The sequence below is a fragment of the Mustela nigripes genome, chromosome 7 (assembly GCF_022355385.1).
Source record: "Mustela nigripes isolate SB6536 chromosome 7, MUSNIG.SB6536, whole genome shotgun sequence".
Taxonomy (NCBI): Eukaryota; Metazoa; Chordata; class Mammalia; order Carnivora; family Mustelidae; genus Mustela; species Mustela nigripes.
In genome coordinates this window covers 24250205-24264414 of record NC_081563.1, presented here as the reverse complement: position 1 = coordinate 24264414, position 14210 = coordinate 24250205, and the positions used below count along the sequence as shown (strand labels likewise).

General features: G+C 41.8%; 1 protein-coding gene across 3 annotated transcripts in view; it reads right to left on the bottom strand.

Moving 5' to 3' along the window:
• YPEL5 (yippee like 5) overlaps nt 1-11450 on the bottom strand; it is a 16260-nt gene extending 4810 nt beyond the window's left edge. The window contains exons 1-3 of one of the 3 annotated variants that reach the window (XM_059405376.1): nt 11259-11450; nt 9817-10002; nt 9142-9188 (exon numbers count right to left, since the gene is read on the bottom strand). The gene's annotated coding sequence lies outside the window, so the exon portion shown is untranslated. The remainder of the gene's footprint in view (nt 1-9141; nt 9189-9816; nt 10003-11258) is intronic. The other 2 variants (XM_059405375.1, XM_059405374.1) reach the window with 2 other exon arrangements.
• Nucleotides 11451-14210: the final 2760 nt, after the last annotated feature.

Here is a 14210-nt window from a genome sequence, read left to right as displayed (position 1 = left end):
ATCAAGATTTTATTTATTTATTTGACAGACAGAGATCACAAGTAGGCAGAGAGAGAGAGAGAGAGGGAAGTAGGCTTCCTGCGGAGCAGGGAGCCCGATGTGGGGCTCGATCCCAGGACCCTGAGATCATGACCCGAGCCAAAGGCAGCAGCCCAAACCACTGAGCCACCCAGGCTCCCCACACTTCATTTATTTTCAAAAGTTAGAGCTATTATGTGCAACTCCTTGAAATCATAGCAATTAATCCCCTTAAGCACTATTTTTTAAAGACATAGATATTGTCAAGAATGTACTACGGCTCTCATTAAAAAAAGAATTTATTCCTGGTATAGTTTTCAGCTCCTATGTTTTAAATATTTATATCACCTATCTTTGAAATGGCATGCAGAGCTGATACAGCTGCCACTATGAAAACAAAGCCCACAATCTATGTTTGTAATAAGAATCCACTGTCGTTTTAAATTTGGGGAAATTTCATTATAAGTTAAAGAGAAAGTTCCATCATTCCTTTTTATCTGTGAACTTCCTTAGTTATTAGGTAGTCCTAATGTCATCAAAGAAGTCATCATCCCAAAGATTATGACTTCCATTAAACATTTTGATATAGAAGTTAATAAGAATGAGAAACAAATGCTAAATACAATTATAATGTATGGCTAGTGAAAGGAAAACCACTCATTCACAAACATGTCAATGAAAAAACCCGGGGGGAAAACAAGACTTAAGAAACAGTATTTAGCTTTTTGATTACATTTCTGCAAAATGACAACAGAAGTTACTATTATTTCACAGCCTTTAAAAGGATAGCACTGCTTTTTTCAGATGCTTAAGAACACAGTATTTGTTACATAAGGGTCAGAGGTTGCAAATTTTAGGCCTACAGGGTGAACTCATTTGGTGGCATAGGGATACAAGAGTGAACAAAATAAATAACCCTTCCCCTAGGAAACACCTGTGGACATGTTTCATTTGGCCCAGTCTTTTATTAATAAATAACACCTGGGCCACCATTAAACACGAGATTTCATTCAAGAGCCTGTTGTTGTTATTATTATTAACAATGGGGAGATCTGGCCCACATGGCACGTGTTCTCCTGTGGCAACAATGACTGGAGGTGAGTGATAGCTGCCACTCCCCCAAGGTCATTGGGTCTGCCCAGTCACACTTTGCATCACATAATTACTTCCCCTGTTAAGACATCTGGGTTTAGGACTTCATCTAAGCACAGCACAGAACTACTTGTGAGCAGGTGATCTGGGTCATGTTTTTTACAGCTGCTCAACTACAGAAAAGTAATCAACGGCAAGGTTTTAGCCTCACCTCTTAAGACACAGTCCTCAGACTTTGTAGCTCTCTGAAAACCAGTATCATGCAGCGATTAGTCTCCTGCTTGGGCTTCTGGGACACATTACTTTAAAGCCAATTTTCCTTCAAACTTTGTTTTTAAAGATTTTATTTATTTATTTGACGGAGAAATAACAAGCAGGCGGAGAGAGGGGGAAGCAGGCTCCCTGCTGAGCAGAGAGCCCATTGGGGGGCTTGATCCCAGGACCCTGAGATCATGACCTCAGCGGAAGGTAGAGGCTTAACCCACTGAGCCACCCAGGCGCCCTTTCCTTCAAACTTTTAAATATAATATTCATATTTTAAGTTCTTTCAACCATAATGCAGTAATAACTAGATGTTTTTGAATTGGCCATGGCAGGCTGCTGTGGAAAATGTACTGGACTTCAAAATGAACTTTCCCTGTACCCTCTGCCTACATCACTCTATCTTTGACTCAAAATTACCATATAACTGTGACCATTTGCTACTGGGTACAGGCAAGTTCTTTATTCTTTATTCCTAAATGTGGTAAAGAGATTTAATATGCTTTCTCTTCCTTGCTTCAAATTCAGTCTATTTTTTATTTTTACCCAAGTATTTTTACTGCATTCAATTACATGATTCATTACCAAGACCAAAAATATCTGTGCAGAATCATTATTCCTAGTTGTGATTTCCATTTATAGAGTACTATATAAGAATATAAAACTGTAAAATTAGTTATTCGCCAAAAAAGATAGGCTAGAATGCCATGAAATTTAGCAAAAGCAAGCAAAACAGCCCTTTTTGTCAAAGATCTGGTCCTAAGGAAGTAGTAAAACCTCTACAGGGTCATCAGCTTCTAGGTGTTAAGCCTTAGTTTTGCAGGGCTAGAATCTCAACTTATTGACTCACACTATCCAAATTCTCAAGAGGCTGATAATCAATCAATCTCCTTAATATTTAAGGATTAAAGTCATTAAAAAACCAAGACATAGTGCCTGAATGAGGGTCCTTTTTACCTGGAGGATATACTGAATTCTGATTTGACTTTTTAATGTCTACACTGTATGGGACACACTACTTCACATACCACATTTGATCTTGACAGTTTTTAATGGTCACCCTACTTTTGCAGAAGAAGAAATAAAGTCTATGTGACTTCCTGACACTGGCCACACTGGGCCTGAGGGAAACCTTGCTCCAGTTGTTCTTTTCCCCTCTCCTCATTCTCTAGTGACCAGAGGGCTGCCAGATTCACTGTCCTTCTCCCTCAGGTTTACCTTTACCCTTCCTGCCTGCATGCTGATCTCTCCTATATTCCCTTTCTTGGTTGGTGGCCAGTTCGAAAGACACACTCTCCTAAACCAGTATACCCTGGCAACCTGTCACAGAAACTGCAAAATCAACAAAACTTCCTAAACCACTTTTGGAGGTATTTGTATTTCCTCCTTCCCCATCGGTGTCTTATTTCAAATTCTCATCCCTTCTAGATAAACCTCTTGAGGCCAGGGATTGTGTATTATTAAATGCAACACACATTCACAGGTACCCCAACATTTGTGCTAAATTTGATAGCACTACAAAAGTAAGGTCAAACATGTGCTTTAGCCATCTCTATCTTTTTTTAGAGAAAGGGTGAAAGAGAATGAGTGGAAAGGGGCAGAGAAGAGAGATTCCCAAGCAAGCTCCATGCCTAGCACCGAGATGACTTGGTGCTTGACCTCACCACCCTGAGATCACACCTGAGCCCAAACCGACTGAGCTATCCAGTTGCCCCACCATCTCTAAGAGCTCCTACAGACCACTCTTCTACAAACTTTGAAACTTTTTTCTGACAGAATAGAACATAGCTAATTATTTTAACAAAAAAGTCCCCAGATTCTTATTATTTTTAGATTTATTTATTTGACAGAGAGAGAGAGATATCAAAAGAAGGCAGAGAGGCAGGCAGAGAGAGAGGGGGAAGTAGGATCCCTGCTGAGCAGAGAGCCAGATGCGGGGCTTGATCCTAGGACCCTGAGATCATGACCTGAGCCTAAGGCAGAGGCTTAACCCACCAAGCCGCCCAGGTGCCCCTGGGGAATTTAAAGAAATAATTTACATACCATAAAATTTAGCAACTCTAAGTATACAACTGAATGATCTGTAGATGTGTAAGGTTATATAAGGTTATATCATGTTATATCACCAGAACCCAGCACTAGAATATTTCTATCACCTCCCCCAAATTCCCAAAACCCTCTGCAGTCCCAGGCAACCAGTGATCTATTTTCTATTTTTTGGTTTTTATATCCAAAATATTCCCCCGATACGCTAAGTCCCTTGCTTAGACTTAGAAGAGTTCCAAATCTCTTCAGCCACATATTTTAAAAACACCTTAAAATTGAGCTGCTTTTATAGATGACTACTATTCTCTGTGTTGAGTCTAGGGGTACCTCACTGTGTCTCTAAGTAATAAAATACAAGCTTTGGTATTTGTTGGTGTCAAAGTTTATGACCAAAGCTAGGGCAAAACTCTCATAACTAAAGCTTTAATATGCTTTCTTCCTTTTTAACATCTCAAGCAAAAAAACAGTAATAACCTTAATTTTAATAAGTACTATTTCCCAGTTAGTTTTATAAATGAGATCTCTTTGGTACTAGCTTTTCTTACTTCCAGGTTACGAAAATCCTTAAAAGCTTGAAATAAGTATCAAATATGGTTGTTCATTAGAAATCTATTATCGGTTTATCTGAAATTAATGGAAACTGAAGGTACAAGTTCAAAATATAAGTGAAATTCAAAGATAATTTAAAGATCACATTTTAGTAATTATTTCAGTTTCCTTCCCCTTCAACAGTACATTTAGCTACGTAGAATTTTCTCTTTCTATTTTACTAGGAGACCCTGGTGAAACAATCACATTTTTGAACCTCTATGTTTTTACAGAATTTTTTTTTTTTTACAGAATTTTTTAAAAATTTACAGAATTTACAGAATCTGTAAGAGAAAAAAATTTTTCTTTTTGCTTTGAAAAATCCATGAAATAAAATGTCTCCAGGAATGTATCAGAGTTGACCCCTGAACATTGTGGGGGGTGGTGGTTAGGGATGTTAACTACCCCATACCTTGCAGAGTGGAAAATCTGCATATAACCACGAACTTCCCAAAAACTTAATAGGCTATTGCGGACCCAAAGCCTTACTGACAAACATTAAGTGTCAAATAACAACTTTTGTATGTTGAATGCATTATATAGTCTTACAATAAACCTAGAACAGAAAACATTAAGAAAAGGAGGAAATAATACATCTATACAGTACTGTATTAAAAAAAAATCCACATGTAAGCAGACTCACAATTTAACCCTCTGTCCAAACTATTTCAAAAATTAGACAATATGGACTAAAACAATTTTCTGGTTTGAGTCCAAGTCAATAAAACAACTTTCTAAAAATGGCTATTTTTAGTTGAGATTTAAGGGTTTTGGGTTTTTTTTTTTTAAAGCAGTTTTAGGTTCACAGCAAAAAAACCCTCAAGACTTCTCTCTTTAAGAAATCTACGAAAGGCAGGTTTTATATGGATATTAAGTTTTTGGTTCCTTTGGGTAAATACCAAGGAGTACAATTACTGGATCACAAGCTATGTTTACTTTTTTAACAAACCATTACGTCTTCCAAACTGGCTGTACCATTTTACATTCTCACCAGTAAGGAACGAAAGTTCCTGTTACTCTATACATCCTCTTCAGCATTTGGTTTTGTCAGTGTTCAGTATGTTGGCCATTTCAATTGGTGTGTGTATCGTGGTATGCCACTGTTGTTTTAATTTGCATTTCCCTATTGGCATATATGATGGAACATCTTTTCATATACTATTTATTCATTTTTAAAAACAGGTTGTTTTCTTTTTGTTGAGTTTTTTTTTTTAAGATTTTTATTTATTTGACAGAGAGATCACAAGTAGGCAGAGAGGCAGGCTAGAGAGAGGGGGAAACAGGCTCCATGCTGAGCAGAGAGCCCAATGTAGGGCTCGATTCCAGGACCCTGAGATCATGACCTGAGGTGAAGGCTGAGGCTTAACCCACTGAGCCACCCAGGTGCCCCACTGTTGAGTTTATAGTAAGAGTTCTTTGTATATACTGGATAAAACCTTTATCCAATGTCTTTGCAAATCTTTTCTCCCAGCTTGTGGCTTATCTTCTTGCTCTCTTGATGTCTTTTGCACAGAAGTTTTTAATTTTTAATAAAGTCTAACTTATCAACTATTTCTTACATGACTCATGCTTTTGGCATTATATTCAGAAAGTCACTGCCATACACAATGCCAACTAGATTTTCTTCTATCTTCTAGGAGATAATTTTGCATTTTACATGTAGGTCAGTGACTAATTTTGAGTTAATTTTTGTGAATGAGGTATAAGGTCTGTGTCTTGATTTTTTCCCCCTCATGTAGAGATCCAGTTGTTTTAGTACTGGCTTACTGAAAATACTATCTTTGCTCCACTGTGTTGCCTTTGCCCCTGTCAAGTATCAGCTCATGATATTTATGTGGATCTGTTTCTGGGCTATTCTGTTCCATTGATCTATCTGTCTATTCTCTGGTCAATACCATACGGTCTTGATTACTGTACCTTTACATTAAGTCTTAAAGTCAGGTAGTGTCAGTCTTCTGACTATTCTTCTTCAGTATGGTATAGGCTATTCTTTCACCTCTATAGAAACTTCAGAATCAGTCTGTTGATATTCACTAAGTAACTTGTTGGGATTCTGACTTGGATTCAGTGCAATACCAAGTTAGGAAGAACTGATTATCTTGAAAACAGTAAGTCTTCCTATCCATGAACATGTAGTCTCTCCATTTATTTCATTCTTGATTGCATTCATCAGAGTTTTAAATTTTTCCTCATTTAGATCTTATAACATTTTGTTAGATTTATACCTAGGTATTTCAGTTTTGGGGATGCTAAATGCTATTGTTTTTCATTTCAAATTCTACTTGTTCATAAGTAATATATATGCATATATATACACATTATCACACACATACACACATAGAATCAATGACAAATACGGTATCCTGTTCTTTCTTTGGTTCACTGCTGCATACTCTCCTTAAAAGCAGGGGTCAGCCAACTAAGGCCTGTGGGTAAAATTCAGCTCACCATCTGTTTTTGTATGGCCCACAAAGAATGTTTTTATGCTTTTAAAGGTAGGAAAAAAAAAATCAAAAGATTATTCTGTGATATGTGAGAACTACATGAAATTCAAATTTCAGTGTCCATAAATAAAGTTTTATTGGGACACAGCCACACTCATCTGTTTATATTGGACAGTTCTCTCACTGCCATAGAGTCTGAATAGTTGTGGCTGAAATCTTATGGCTTGTAAAATTCACAATATTCAGTATTTGGCTCCTGATAAAGTATGCTGACCCGTTAAAAATGCTTTCAGATGGCAAAAGGGCTTTTCATTTAGAAAGCAGTCTTTCTCAGTAAAAACATAAACTTACTTTGCACTCAGATTTAAGGATCAACAGGAATATTGGGCAGGATCAATCTAATCCTGCTCCTTTTCTTCACAGATTTTCCTAGCTAAAATGTTTAACTTTTTATAATTAGATCAGCTCTAAGAAGATTACAAAATTAAGCAATATGTACCACTTAGCTGCTCCCTCCTTCTCTCCCCATCCTCAGGATCTAAACAGTGTGGCCCAGATATTTAATTTCTGGAATCAGATAGCCGGGGTTTAAATCTCAGCTCTGTCCCTTAAAAGCTGTGTAAACACTGGATAAGTTATCTTCTGCTTCTTCATCTTTAAAATGGAATATCAGTATCCATCTCTGAGTTGTGAGAATTCAATGCAGATAATACATTACGAGAATAGGCACAACACAAATATTAAAGGTAGATGCAGTAAAACTAGATTTCCTTCATCCACATTCCTCACCCCAACTTCCCCATTCTATTAAAGAGGAAGAAAATACAAAACAGAAAAAATATGAAACAAACAATTTACCAGCTTCACCTCCTGTTAATTACTGCAAAGTTAAGTGAAGAGGTGACAGAAATTACAAGCAGAAGGCAAGTTAGAAAACCTGAAGCATCTCAAATTCTCATTGTCAAGATTCCCTGTAATTAATAATCCAGTTGGGATCCAACCCTGGAAGGTAGATTTGGCCAAAGAAAGCATAACAATGCCCAGCCCTAAAAATACCAGGGAGAATAGTAGGTATTGATTTGCATCTCTAAGGATCCACTGATGAGAAAAACACCCATTCACAGACTTTTCCTCTGTAAAGTAATTATTTCCTCAGGGCATTTCCATGCCACAGAAGAGACAATACTGGGACTCTACCTATTGCTGGACAAATTAAGTGGGGTTTTTTCCAATGCCAGGAGGTGGTTGGCAAATGCAACCTACAAAGACTCTCCCCTGCGGGGAACTCAACGTGCAGAGGCCTAGTGCAGGCAGAGTTCAAGAAATGTGCCCTTCCAGAGGAGATTGTGTTTTGTGATGGTTCTTGTAAAATGAAAACATGCTGAAGCATGTTTATCTGTTTTTCAGTCTCTCCCCTCTTCAAGACAAAAGAAGGAACAAAACCTAAAGACTTTTTTTTTTTTTAAAGATTCCACCCATTCATCCGACAGACAGAGATCACAAGCAGGCAGAGAGAGAGAGAGAGAGAGAGAGAAGCAGGCTTCCCGCGGGGCAGAGAGCCTGACGCGGGGCTCGATCCCAGGACCCCGAGAGACCATGACCTGAGCCAAAGGCAGCAGCCCAAACCACTGAGCCACCCAGGTGCCCCCCTAAAGACTTTTAATAGTGCTGGCTTGATTACTATAATTAACATTTAATGCTATTGTTCTCTCATCAACTATTTTCATAGGGACCTGTGAATCTTAGTAGATTCACATAGGGACTAAATCTTAGTAGAATTTCTAAATTCTACTCAAAACCTGCAAGGGAGAAAATATATTGAGTTCAATCCATAAAACCAACTTACCAATTTTTGTACAAAATATTTACCAAGCCAAGGTTTCAGTGACAAGAGAAAGCTGTTTTCCTCTTGTTAATTCTCTTTGAATACCTGGCCAAGTTTCCTTTGCTGGGTCAAATGATGTTGTGGTTATGGAATCAGGTCTTCAATGGGCAATAACCTATATTTTTGTTTTTGTCCTTCGAATAATGCCTTTGTTGTTGTTGTTGAATGTTTTCCAGGTTTACTATATTTCTAGAATACTTACTGTTTAGTCATCACTAGAAAATAAGAGTAGTCCTATAACTCAGTGAGTCAGGTAAACAATCTGAGTTGGTAACCTCTCCCAAACACCCCATTGGCAAGACAAATTGGAGATCTCTCAATTGTTGTGATGCAATACCATGAGTCAGAAAAGCCTTATTGGGTGGACTGGAGTATGAATTAACTGTCTGGTTTCCTGATTCAGGTGTCAAGTAGCAAATTCACATCATACCTAAGGCTCAGTTCCACGGATTACCAGAGAAACAGATGATTTACACAGCCACTTAGCCTCTATAAAACCCAAAATGGTATTTTGGGCACAAATGTACTTAGAACTATCTTCACATCTCATGAATATATTCAGAACTAGCTTTTACATCTCATAAACATATTTAGGACTATGTTACCACCATGTTGGAGGGTAGTGTCTTAATTTAATTTTGTATCTTTTTAGACCTAATTTTGGCTTTATTTTCCTTCCCTTTTAATTGTTTCTAAATCTTGTTCTCTCTCCTGCCACTTAAGTAGAGCAAAAGGCAAATAAATAGGGAAAAGTCCTTGATGATCCAACCATATATTATTTTTAGAGGCCACATGTATGTTACTAACCTTTTTAGAAAAGGCGGTCTTCTAAAAATCCAATTTCCTTAGTTCCCCTGTATAGAATTAAATAATTTACTTTAACACATTTTATCATCTCCCTCTCCCATGGATAAGATGGTTGCTAGAGATAAACTTAAGAAGAAAGTCAACCAGTAGGCCTATAGTGGACACTGAGATGGGTGAAGGTATGATAAAGTTAGGGATCAGCCCTTTCCAAGGAGGTGTGCTTTACCTGGTGTTCTAGTACATACCCAGAAAGATAATGGGGTAAGTGGAAAAATACATTGTGTACCAAATTCCACAAGCTCCACCTTCTCACTGTTTGTAAATGCTCCAGGCCTGTTTTATGTTCTAGGTCTGTCTGCCCAAAAGCCACCCAAAGACTCACCCATTTTCTAGGTCTAACCAGTACCAATCCACCTAAGAATGATTCCCACCTCACTCTTACCCATTTTTTCCCCACTGCCCCATTTTTAAACTCCCGTGACACTCATTTCATAGTTTCCTAACACTGAAGTTGGTGCTGTTACTCAATTTCATTGGTCTAGGACTTTTTACTAAGCTACGGGCTTGTAGAGAAAAGTTCTTGGTAACTTCCTTCTTATCTAACAGTACAAATATGCAACGAAGTTTTAGAAAAAGAATCAACCGAAACACAGGAGATCTGGCAGAAATATTTACCCTGGGAACACTTCGTGTATTTTGGTTCGTCCGCGTTGGAACGCTGCTGCAACACTGTACACGCGGCCACGCAAAGTGAGCTAGGATCCTATTACCCCCAGGGATTTCACCAGCAAGTCTAGTTTCCCAAAAACACAAGGTTAGCTAGCCTGAGGTTACTTCAGGTTTTCCATCTGTCAAGGAGACCTGGAATAAAAATGCTCACATTACCGACATGGCTCTGTAAACAGAAAAAGTTTAAAAATAAATGAGCTGTACGCCTTCGCAGACTCTCCCTTGAGGGGGGGGATTAATAGGTGTCAGGATTAAACCGATCTTTCGGTAGCAGTTCCGTTTTCCAACGCCCACTGTTCATAATACTCATTGTCTTACCTAGCTACCTCGAAGGAGGGTAGAATAAAGGGGCTCGGAGAGCACGCCCACCCTCCCACCCGTCGGGCGCGGCCCAGCGCGACCCGCACCCGCCCAGACCCGGCCGGCCGCCCGCGGCCCCAGCTGGCCCCAGCTGATTGCAGGCACGTGACGCCGCGGGCCAATCGGGAGGGGCACGGCGGAGCGCGCCGCGGCCTCCTCCCGCACCACAAACACCGGCCGGAAACAGCTGAGCGGGCGGCGACGCAGGGTCCGGTTCTGGCCGCCGCGGCCCGGGGACGCCCGTCTGACAGTCGCATCCCGCCCTCCGCCAGGCCAGTGAGGCCCCACGCTCGCTTCTGGGGCCCGCCTGCGAGCTACACGGCAGGGTGGCAGACATTCCCCCGGCAGGGCAGACACAAAGCCAAGGCGGTCCCCGGCCCCTGACTAGTGCCAGGCGGCCAGGACGGAGGCCCTCTTCAAAGAGGGGCCACGCCGCGGCGTAATCACGGCCCTAAAGCTCGGAGCCAAGTTCGGACTTCACTCCGGGGCTGCCGAGGAGCAGGCCTCCGGGACGACTGCGGTGGCGCGGAACCCCGGCGCGCCCCCGACACTGCGGCGGGGACGCGGCCCGTGGGGGCGGGGCAGTCGTGGCGGGGGGGGGGGGGGGGGGGGGGAGATCGCCGGCCAAACTGCCCGCGGAAGGGCCTCCCAAGCGGCGCCGGGGGTACTGGCCGGGCGGGAGGCTGCGGCGGGAGGGCGCGGCCGCCAAGCTCAGGGGTCGCGGCTGTTGCGGTCGCTCCGGTCGCCCCGGCTGCGCGGCGGAGGCGGGCCGACGGCGGCCGCCGCGCCTGGGCCTCACAAAGAGGAAACAGTCCAGCCCGTCAGCCCGCAGCCCCGGCACTGGGACCCGCCCAGAGGGGTCAAGGGCGACGGCGCTGGGCCCCCGGGGGGAGCCTAGTGAGGAAGAGGCACTTCCTGCCTGGGTCCCCCGCCCCGGGCCGATCCCGGAGTGTTTCGAAGCCGTCGGCCCGGAAGGCTCCTCATCCCCCATCGGGCTCCTAGTCCAGCCCCCCTCCCACCGCACTCACCCCGAGCGGCTGTGAGATCCGCGGCCGCAAGCGGCTCCTCGCTCCTCAGCTGGGATGAAGCCCCTCGGCCACCCGAGTCTCCAGGTTTAGTCAGGCCCTGGCCTTGGCCCCGCCTCTCCCTGGTTGGGCCTCAACGTCAATCACTCGGCATAGCTCCACCCCTCGAGCAGTCGGCTCTCCCGGTTGGCCCAGAACGCCCTTCATTCCTAGGCCCCGCCCTCATGCCCGGCATCCTGCCCCTTCCGCTAGGCCCCGCCCCTTCCCTGGTTCACCCTCCCCCCCTCCCTCACCCCTTCGCGTCTCTGCCCACCCCTCCCAGAAGCCGCAGACCCAGGGCTAGCTCCCGCAGTTCGCTCCGCCCCTGACTCTACTCCTCGTACTTGTACAGCCAATCAAAGAGGCTAACTCTGCCCCTTCTCCGGAGGCGGCCAATGTGGAGAGACTTCGGATCCACCTCCTTCCCAGCTGAGAGCACACAACACAGCATCCACGTGAGTCAGCTTCTTAAAGGAGAAGGCTCAGCCTTTCTAATTGCGGCAGCTGTAAGACATCGCGCGTCATCAGCGTCACCAGGTGGTGGCTAAGGCCTACCTTTTTGAGACCCAGTGATGACAAATGAAAACAACAGGCTGTTTTTCTAAGGCAAAGCAGGTGCCTTGATAGTTAACACCTTACCGTGTCGTTAATTTCTTTGAGATTGCTTACTTTTGTCATGCCTTAAAAAAGGCCACCTTTTGTTGACAAACCCCAAACCCTTTGAATCTCGGTGTATAGGAGATCCGGAAGAACATGGGAAAAGGCATTTTTCAAGTGTGCCCGAATGAATTTACAACTCGAGTTTTCTTTTGGTAGTGGAAATGATTATCAAGAGGATGAGAAAATTCCACATAGAGATTTCTACCTCTGAAAGTCCGATATTTGTTGAAGAAGGTAGCTGTTCCCCCTAACCCTCATCGACGCCTAAGATAGGTTTTGCGTCTCATCTTATTTGAGTTTCCCAGGTAATTACATTAATGATCTTTGCCAGAGTTTCGGGATGAAGCGTATTTGATTCTCAGTATTTCTCAGGCAAAAAATAAAATAAAATAAAACAAAAAGCACTAACTTTTGAGGTTCATCTGCAAGGTTTTTAAAGCCATCTTAGTGCCAGAGAGGTTTTGAAGCAAACCCTAGCAATCTGACTTCTCATCAACCTCAAAAGCACCAGTATTTTCATGCAGTTCAAATAAAAACATGATCGTCAAAGGCAAATGTCTAGAGAAAAGGAAGTTTTGAACAATTTTTAGTTTTCATTGTTCTTTTGTTTTTACTTAGCTTTAATTATAAATGTAAAACATGTTCATTATAGAGAGGTCATACAGCCTTATTTTCATAACAAAACCTCTGCCCTGTGCTTAAAAGCTTCCTGTGCATCTTATTCCTGAGACAAATGTGTATAAAAGCATATTATGCCTCTTATTCTTTGACCTATTTTTTCACTCAATGTATTATAGCCATCCCTCCATAGCAAATGCAACTTTTATTGACAAATATATCTTTGTCTCCATCACAGTTTTCCATAGTATGACTTCACCATCTTTTATTATATTTTTTTCTACAGACCTACTTCAATCTTTTCCTATTAAATGTACTGCTGTAAGGAACACCTGTGTCATTGATAACCTATTAGTCAAGTATTTCTGAAAATAATAATTTGAAAAGCACATAGTGTCTAAACCCACAGAAATGAATTTTCCTCAAAGTGCGTACTCTTAAGTACCAGGTAAAACAATGGGGAAGATATTTATTTATTAAACAAATATATAGATAGTGCTAACTGTTCTAAGTGCTCTACAAATTAACAATTTATAACATTTAATTTTCATGAAAACTCTATAAGGTAGGTACTATTATCTATTATCCCCATTTTACAGATGAGTAAAATGAAGCACAGTGATTAACATGCCCAAGGTCACCCAGTAGAGTTACTATACTCTGTAATCGTAAACTTGGAAGAGAATGATGAAAAGGTTAATCTAGATGATGACGACGTGCAGAGTTAAAATCCAAATGTGAGGTAAGGAGGGTAGATAGGAATGGAATGGAAGGAACAGGTTTAACTTTAACAAAAATGGCTGCACGGGGGACTGATTGTTTATTGGTGCACTAAGAAGAATTTTCCCAGATAAGCCAGGGATCTTCTCCCAGGTGACTGATAGGTGATGAACTCCCATTACCAGGTATAGGGCAATTAGGAAGGTCAGTTTGGGGCGGAAGGCAATGGACCCTGCTGACGTGGCACACCCATTAGAAGTAAATAATATACAGTTGAAGGTACTGGAACAAGTATGGAAGAGAAAACACAAAAAGATAAAAAATGTGAAGAAGGTCTTGTTTGGCTTTGGTTACAGTTGTTTTATACCTTTTAGTTTAATTACATTTGGGATAAGTTAGCACTTTTTAATACTGAGAAGTTCCCACTAAGAACATGGTATGTATCCATCCATTTACACATTCTTTATGTCTTTCTGTACAGTTTCATGGTATGGCTACCTTCCTTTAGGTTGTTCATAGATCTTCTCAGAGTTATATTTCAGTATTAGATCTTTTCTGGAGGTATTACGGGCTGAATTGTGTGCCCCTACCCCCATTCATATGTTGAGGTCCTAACTCTCAGTATCTCAGAACGTGTCTATATTTTGAGATCCAGCTTTTAAAGAGGTGATTAAGTTAAAATATGGTCATTAGAGTGGGCCCCAAAACAATCTGACTGGTGTCCTTGTAAAAGGAGAAGTTCTCAAATCTGGCTGTGACATTGGTCACCAGGGTAGATTTGGCTGGCTATGGAGGAGTCCCCTTCTTCCCTTAGCCTCCACGTGCCTGTCCCTCCCTGAAGCTGCATGCTTGATGGAAGATGGAAGATGACCTTCCCTGAGAGAGAGAAGGACTGTTCTTCCGTCAAAGGTATACAAG